The sequence below is a fragment of the Pseudoliparis swirei genome, chromosome 1, assembly GCF_029220125.1.
Source record: "Pseudoliparis swirei isolate HS2019 ecotype Mariana Trench chromosome 1, NWPU_hadal_v1, whole genome shotgun sequence".
In the NCBI taxonomy this organism is placed as follows: domain Eukaryota; kingdom Metazoa; phylum Chordata; class Actinopteri; order Perciformes; family Liparidae; genus Pseudoliparis; species Pseudoliparis swirei.
The window spans coordinates 2,726,828-2,735,566 of record NC_079388.1 but is presented as its reverse complement, the minus strand read 5'-3'; positions in this window follow the sequence as shown (position 1 = coordinate 2,735,566).

The following is an 8,739-nucleotide window of genomic DNA, read 5'->3' as shown; positions in this document are numbered from 1 at the left end:
ATATTACTCCACTAGAGAGCTTATAGTACCATAGTACCCCACTAGAGAGCTTGTAGTACCATATTACCCCACTAGAGAGCTTGTAGTACCATATTACCCCACTAGAGAGCTTGTAGTACCATATTACCCCACTAGAGAGCTTGTAGTATCATATTACCCCACTAGAGAGCTTGTAGTACCATATTACCCACTAGAGGCTTGTAGTATCATATTACCCCACTAGAGAGCTTGTAGTACCATATTACCCCACTAGAGAGCTTGTAGTACCATATTACCCACTAGAGAGCTTGTAGTACCATATTACCCCACTAGAGAGCTTGTAGTACCATATTGCCCCACTAGAGAGCTTGTAGTACCATATTACCCCACTAGAGAGCTTGTAGTATCATATTACCCCACTAGAGAGCTTGTAGTACCATAGTACCCCACTAGAGAGCTTGTGTATCATATTACCCCACTAGAGGCTTGTAGTACCATATTGCCCCACTAGAGAGCTTGTGGTACCATATTGCCCCACTAGAGAGCTTGTAGTACCATATTACCCCACTAGAGAGCTTGTAGTATCATATTACCCCACTAGAGAGCTTGTAGTACCATATTACCCCACTAGAGAGCTTGTAGTATCATATTACCCCACTAGAGAGCTTGTGGTACCATATTACCCACTAGAGAGCTTGTGGTGCCATATTGCCCCACTAGAGGCTTGTAGTACCATATTGCCCCACTAGAGAGCTTGTGGTACCATATTACCCCACTAGAGAGCTTGTAGTACCATATTACCCCACTAGAGGCTTGTGGTACGATATTGCCCCACCAGAGAGCTTGTAGTACCATATTACCCCACTAGAGAGCTTGTAGTATCATATTACCCCACTAGAGAGCTTGTAGTACCATATTACCCCACTAGAGAGCTTGTAGTACCATAATGCCCCACTAGAGGCTTGTGGTGCCATATTACCCCACTAGAGAGCTTGTAGTACCATATGCCCACTAGAGAGCTTGTAGTACCATATTACCCCACTAGAGAGCTTGTGGTACCATATTCCCACTAGAGAGCTTGTAGTACCATATTACCCCACTAGAGAGCTTGTGGTACCATATTACCCACTAGAGGCTTGTAGTACCATATTACCCCACTAGAGAGCTTGTAGTACCATATTGCCCCACTAGAGAGCTTGTAGTACCATATTACCCCACTAGAGAGCTTGTAGTACCATAGTACCCCACTAGAGAGCTTGTAGTATCATATTACCCCACTAGAGAGCTTGTAGTACCATATTACCCCACTAGAGAGCTTGTAGTACCATATTACCCCACTAGAGAGCTTGTAGTACCATATTACCCCACTAGAGAGCTTGTAGTACCATATTACCCCACTAGAGAGCTTGTAGTATCATATTACCCCACTAGAGAGCTTATAGTACCATAGTACTCCACTAGAGAGCTTGTAGTATCATATTACTCCACTAGAGAGCTTGTAGTACCATATTCAAGAAGCTTCAAGATTCAAGATTCAAGATGTTTTATTTGTCACATACACACACAGGGTGTGCAGTGAAATGAAAGTGGCAATGCTCAGCAGGAATGTGCAAGGGCAACAAGTACACACTATTTACAATAAAAAACAACACAATATTTACAGTAAGTGTGTGTGTGTGTGTGTGTGTGTGTGTGTGTGTGCCTAAGAGGGGCAGTTGTGTGGGTCTATGTGGGGTCCTGGTGAGGTCGGAGTTCACAATCCTGATGGCCTGAGGAAAGAAACTCTGTCTCAGTCTCTCTGTTCTTGCAGCGTGACTACGGAGGCGCCTGCCTGACCGCAGCAGCTGAAACAGTCTGTTGTTGGGGTGGTGAGGATCCTGCCGGCTCTGGTTCTGCACCTCCTGGTGTACAAGTCCTGCAGGGTGGGGAGTGTAGTTCCAATAGTGCGTTCAGCCGACGCACTACTCTCTGCAGAGCCTTCCTGTCCTGAGCGGAGCAGTTGCCAAACCAGGCTGTGATGCTTCCTGTCAGGACGCTCTCTACAGCTCCAGAGTAGAAGGACTGAAGGATCCTCTGGGAAACTTTAAATTTCCTCAGCTGCCTGAGGTGGTAGAGGCGCTGCCTTGCCTTTCTCACCAGAGTGTCTGTGTTCGTTGACCATGTCAGATCCTCGGTGATGTGGACTCCCAGGTATTTATACCCGCTCACCCTCTCCACAGTAGTCCCGTTAATCCCCAGTGGTGGTCGTCCTCTGTTGTTGTACCCTCCTAAAGTCCACAATCAGCTCCTTAGTTTTGGTGACATTCATGATGAGGCTGTTGTCCTGGCACCAGAGTGACAGATCAGCAACTTCCTCCAGGTAGGCCTTCTCGTCGTTGTCGAGATCAGGCCCACCACCACTGTGTCATCCGCAAACTTGATGATGGTGTTGGAGCTGAACCTGGCCACACAGTCATGTGTGTACAGGGAGTACAGTAGGGGCTGAGGACGCAACCCTGGGGATCCTGTGTTCAGGGTGAGGATTTGGAGTGTGTCTGCCCACCTGACCACCTGTGGCCTGGCGGTCAGGAAGTCCAGGATCAAGCACACAGGGGTGTTCAGTCCCAGCTCAATCAGCTTGCCGGCCAGTCTGGAGGGACTATGGTGTTGAAAGCTGAACTATAATCAATGAACAGCAGTCTCACATAGCCCCCTCTGGCTGTCCAGATGAGAGGGTGTGGTGTGCAGTACCTGGGAGACAGCATCATCCGTGGATCTGTTTGGGCGATAAGCAAACTGCAGCGGGTCCATGGAGGAAGGAGGAAGGCGCAGATGTAGTCCTTTATCAGCCTCTCAAAGCATTTCATGACCACCGAGGTGAGGGCCACCGGTCGGTAGTCATTCATACATGCTGGAGAAGCATTCTTGGGCACAGGGACAATAGTGGATCTCTTGAAGCAGACTAGAGAGCTTATAGTACCATAGTACCCCACTAGAGAGCTTGTAGTACCATATTACCCGACTAGAGAGCTTGTAGTACCATATTACCCCACTAGAGAGCTTGTAGTACCATATTACCCCACTAGAGAGCTTGTAGTACCATATTACCCCACTAGAGAGCTTGTAGTATCATATTACCCCACTAGAGAGCTTATAGTACCATAGTACTCCACTAGAGAGCTTGTAGTATCATATTACCCCACTAGAGAGCTTGTAGTACCATATTACCCCACTAGAGAGCTTGTAGTACCATATTACACCACTAGAGAGCTTGTAGTACCATATTGCCCCACTAGAGAGCTTGTAGTACCATATTGCCCCACTAGAGAGCTTGTAGTACCATATTGCCCCACTAGAGAGCCTGTAGTATCATATTGCCCCACTAGAGAGCTTGTAGTACCATATTGCCCCACTAGAGAGCTTGTAGTACCATAGTGCCCCACTAGAGAGCCTGTAGTACCATATTACCCCACTAGAGAGCTTGTAGTACCATATTACCCCACTAGAGGCTTGTGGTACCATATTACCCCACCAGAGAGCTTGTGGTATCATATTACCCCACTAGAGAGCTTGTAGTACCATATTACCCCACTAGAGAGCTTGTGGTACCATATTACCCACTAGAGGCTTGTGGTATATTACCCACTAGAGCTTGTAGTCATATTACCCCACTAGAGGCTTGTGGTACCATATTACCCCACTAGAGAGCTTGTAGTACCATATTACCCCACTAGAGAGCTTGTAGTACCATATTACGCACTAGAGAGCTTGTAGTACCATATTACCCCACTAGAGAGCTTGTAGTACCATATTTCCCCACTAGAGAGCTTGTAGTACCATATTACCCCACTAGAGAGCTTGTAGTACCATATTACCCCACTAGAGGCTTGTAGTACCATATTACTCCACTAGAGAGCTTGTAGTACCATATTACCCCACCAGAGAGCTTGTAGTACCATAGTACCCCACTAGAGATCTTGTAGTACCATATTACCCCACTAGAGAGCTTGTAGTACCATATTACCCCACTAGAGAGCTTGTAGTACCATATTACGCCACTAGAGCTTATAGTACCATAGTACTCCACTAGAGAGCTTGTAGTATCATATTACCCCACTAGAGAGCTTGTAGTATCATATTACCCCACTAGAGAGCTTGTAGTACCATAGTACCCCACTAGAGATCTTGTAGTACCATATTACCCCACTAGAGAGCTTGTAGTACCATATTACCCCACTAGAGAGCTTGTAGTATCATATTACCCCACTAGAGAGCTTATAGTACCATAGTACTCCACTAGAGAGCTTGTAGTATCATATTACTCCACTAGAGAGCTTGTAGTACCATATTCAAGATTCAAGATTCAAGATTCAAGATGTTTTATTTGTCACATACACACACAGGGTGTGCAGTGAAATGAAAGTGGCAATGCTCAGCAGGAATGTGCAAGGGCAACAAGTACACACTATTTACAATAAAAAACAACACAATATTTACAGTAAGTGTGTGTGTGTGTGTGTGTGTGTGTGTGTGTGTGTGTGTGCCTAAGAGGGGCAGTTGTGTGGGTCTATGTGGGGGTCCTGGTGAGGTCGGAGTTCACAATCCTGATGGCCTGAGGAAAGAAACTCTGTCTCAGTCTCTCTGTTCTTGCAGCGTGACTACGGGCGCCTGCCTGACCGCAGCAGCTGAAACAGTCTGTTGTTAGTGGTGAGGATCCTCATGATCCTGCCGGCTCTGGTTCTGCACCTCCTGGTGTACAAGTCCTGCAGGGTGGGAGTGTAGTTCAATAGTGCGTTCAGCCGAACGCACTACTCTCTGCAGAGCCTTCCTGTCCTGAGCGGAGCAGTTGCCAAACCAGGCTGTGATGCTTCCTGTCAGGACGCTCTCTACAGCTCCAGAGTAGAAGGACTGAAGGATCCTCTGGGAAACTTTAAATTTCCTCAGCTGCCTGAGGTGGTAGGCGCTGCCTTGCCTTTCTCACCAGAGTGTCTGTGTTCATGACCATGTCAGATCCTCGGTGATGTGGACTCCCAGGTATTTATACCGCTCACCCTCTCCACAGTAGTCCCGTTAATCCCCAGTGGTGAGTCGTCCTCTGTTGTTGTACCCTCCTAAAGTCCACAATCAGCTCCTTAGTTTTGGTGACATTCATGATGAGGCTGTTGTCCTGGCACCAGAGTGACAGATCAGCAACTTCCTCCAGGTAGGCCTTCTCGTCGTTGTCGGAGATCAGGCCCACCACCACTGTGTCATCCGCAAACTTGATGATGGTGTTGGAGCTGAACCTGGCCACACAGTCATGTGTGTACAGGGAGTACAGTAGGGGCTGAGGACGCAACCCTGGGGATCCTGTGTTCAGGGTGAGGATTTGGAGGTGTGTCTGCCCACCCTGACCACCTGTGGCCTGGCGGTCAGGAAGTCCAGGATCCAAGCACACAGGGGTGTTCAGTCCCAGCTCAATCAGCTTGCCGGCCAGTCTGGAGGGACTATGGTGTTGAAAGCTGAACTATAATCAATGAACAGCAGTCTCACATAGCCCCCCCTCTGGCTGTCCAGATGAGAGAGTGTGGTGTGCAGTACCTGGGAGACAGCATCATCCGTGGATCTGTTTGGGCGATAAGCAAACTGCAGCGGGTCCATGGAGGAAGGGAGGAAGGCGCAGATGTAGTCCTTTATCAGCCTCTCAAAGCATTTCATGACCACCGAGGTGAGGGCCACCGGTCGGTAGTCATTCATACATGCTGGAGAAGCATTCTTGGGCACAGGGACAATAGTGGATCTCTTGAAGCAGACTAGAGAGCTTATAGTACCATAGTACCCCACTAGAGAGCTTGTAGTACCATATTACCCGACTAGAGAGCTTGTAGTACCATATTACCCCACTAGAGAGCTTGTAGTACCATATTACCCCACTAGAGAGCTTGTAGTATCATATTACCCCACTAGAGAGCTTATAGTACCATAGTACTCCACTAGAGAGCTTGTAGTATCATATTACCCCACTAGAGAGCTTGTAGTACCATATTACCCCACTAGAGAGCTTGTAGTACCATATTACCCCACTAGAGAGCTTGTAGTACCATATTGCCCCACTAGAGAGCTTGTAGTACCATATTGCCCCACTAGAGAGCTTGTAGTATCATATTACCCCACTAGAGAGCTTATAGTACCATAGTACTCCACTAGAGAGCTTGTAGTATCATATTACCCCACTAGAGAGCTTGTAGTACCATATTACCCCACTAGAGAGCTTGTAGTACCATATTGCCCCACTAGAGAGCTGCCTCACTAAATGCGGGGCTACTTGTAGTTCCTAGAGTTATGGATGCATTTACATCTCTCCATCACACATTATTAACTCTGCTTCCTCCCCGGAGTCCTTTTGACTTCACGTCTCACAGGTTCCATCGGACCTGGCTGGGTCTGAGGCCTCCTGATGCGACGCAAAACAACGGCAAAAAGTTGTTTATATTTTGTATTAAAAAAATGTGAAAAGTAAAAAAGTACAACATTTGCCTCCTGTAGTGGAGGAGCAGAACATCTGGACAGCTTCACGCTTCAATGTGAATGTATTCATAGTTATACATGGGATGCAAGTGTTGGGTTTTGACTTGGTTGGAAGCTGTGTGGAAACTTGTCAGCTGTTTAATCTGCAGAGTGAAATAAACTGTGTCGCATGATTTCGACGAATTAAATCTGTGATTCAGGGAGTCAATGAGGGCGGCTCTCAAGAAGGGACTCCCCGTGTGTGGGAACAACTTCAGCCACATGGCGGCAGTGTTTCAGGGCGTATCGGTGGGATAGCTATGGATGACATCACATGTTGGATGAAGCCAACAGACTTTGGAGATCCTCTGACTTTACCTCTAGCGCCACCAGTAGGTTGGCGTGGCTCAGGCTGAAGTGTTTAAATGTCGTCATTCAGGAATGTCTCTGTGGAATTTCGTGCTCCCTCTTTTTCACCCAGCCCAGTTTCTTTTTATTCAAATTTAAATGTTCACCATACTTTGTTGTCACAATATTGACAACAACCCCGATAATTAAAATATTTTAATCTTGGTATTGTGCATTTTATGATGTTTTTTAAAATGATTTTATGATGAGGCCTCTATTTGATCGTAACCTGTCTGTTTATTGCTTTTTATGATGTTTCTGTGATATCTGTAATGGCCACAAGGGCTACAGTTGAAATGTAGCATTAGCTAAGACTGACTGCTCGGTTGATTAATGTGTACGGTCCCTGTTCAAATAAATACATAAATAAATGAAATTAAATGAAATGAATAACCGTCTCCTCCTTTATCTCTACAGTCCTTTTTTGTGTGTAATTAATTTTACAAAGAGCAAAAACACACAACAAAATAGACACATTTGAAGCTAAATGTGACTTTTATTTTATTTTGAAATTGTTAAAAGATATCGCAACGCTATAGTTGTTGTGAATAATTTTAGCCAAATGATAGACGGTCCTAACTTTGTTTATATATTTAACATTTTGGTTTTCTGCCACTCTGGACCTGTTGGTTCATTTTGTCTTGTAATTCTAATATTGTATTTTTTTTCTCATAAAAAAGACTATTAGTTCTTTGAGACCTTCTCTGGGTCTCCCTCTCCCTCAGGTGTGTGCAGTAGAGTTACCGCAGGCTGTTGGTGTAAACACAAGAGAACGGCTCAGCACATCTTTTCATAAAGGTTAAACAACAAAGACTGCAATTTAAGGCTAGTGGAACAAATCATAGTGCAAAGAACGGAACAACCACACGGCAGGGACCTGGTCATCCTGGCAACGGATGTCAGGTAACCGCGGCTCCATCATCATCTCTATGAAACACAACTAAATTGGGGCGAAGTGTTACCGGCGTGGACGGGTGGAGGGAGAGGGGTGGAGGGAGAGAGGGAGGGAGGGAGAGAGAGAGAGGAAAAGCAGAGCCAAAGGGACAAAGATGCAGAACATGGCGGCTGTGGTGCCGATGGAGGTTTAACGATCTGCCACAGAAGGAATGGGACATGATGGATGTGAAGGGATGTCGTGGTGGACACAATGCTCCGTCACTCCTCCTGTTGGAGACGAGTGTGAGCTGCGTTTCATTTGTAATCACGAGACAGCCCGTGGATGGATGTGCTGAGCCTCGTCTGACGCCTCGCTGACAGGAAATCAGCAACAAAAAGACATTTATTGTGACTACTTTTATTCTTTTGGGTCCTTTTCTGTGCATCAACAGTTCAATTCAATTAAGTTTGTATTTTATAGCCCAACATCACAAATCACAAACTCCCTCAGAGGGCTTTACAATCTGTACACATAGACATCCCTGACCTTTGACCTTTGACCTCACATCGGATCAGGAACAAATACCAAGAAATAGAAAAGGTGAAGAACCCTTCAGGAGAGAACAGAGGAGGATCCCTCCCCAGGATGGACAGAACAATAGATGTAATGTGACCAGATGAACAATAGATGTCATGAGACCAGATGAACAATAGATGTCATGTGACCAGATGAACAATAGATGTCATGTGACCAGATGAACAATAGATGTCATGAGACCAGATGAACAATAGATGTCATGTGACCAGATGAACAATAGATGTCATGTGACCAGATGAACAATAGATGTAATGTGACCAGATGAACAATAGATGTCATGAGACCAGATGAACAATAGATGTCATGTGACCAGATGAACAATAGATGTCATGTGACCAGATGAACAATAGATGTCATGAGACCAGATGAACAATAGATGTCATGTGACCAGATGAACAATAGATGTCATGTGA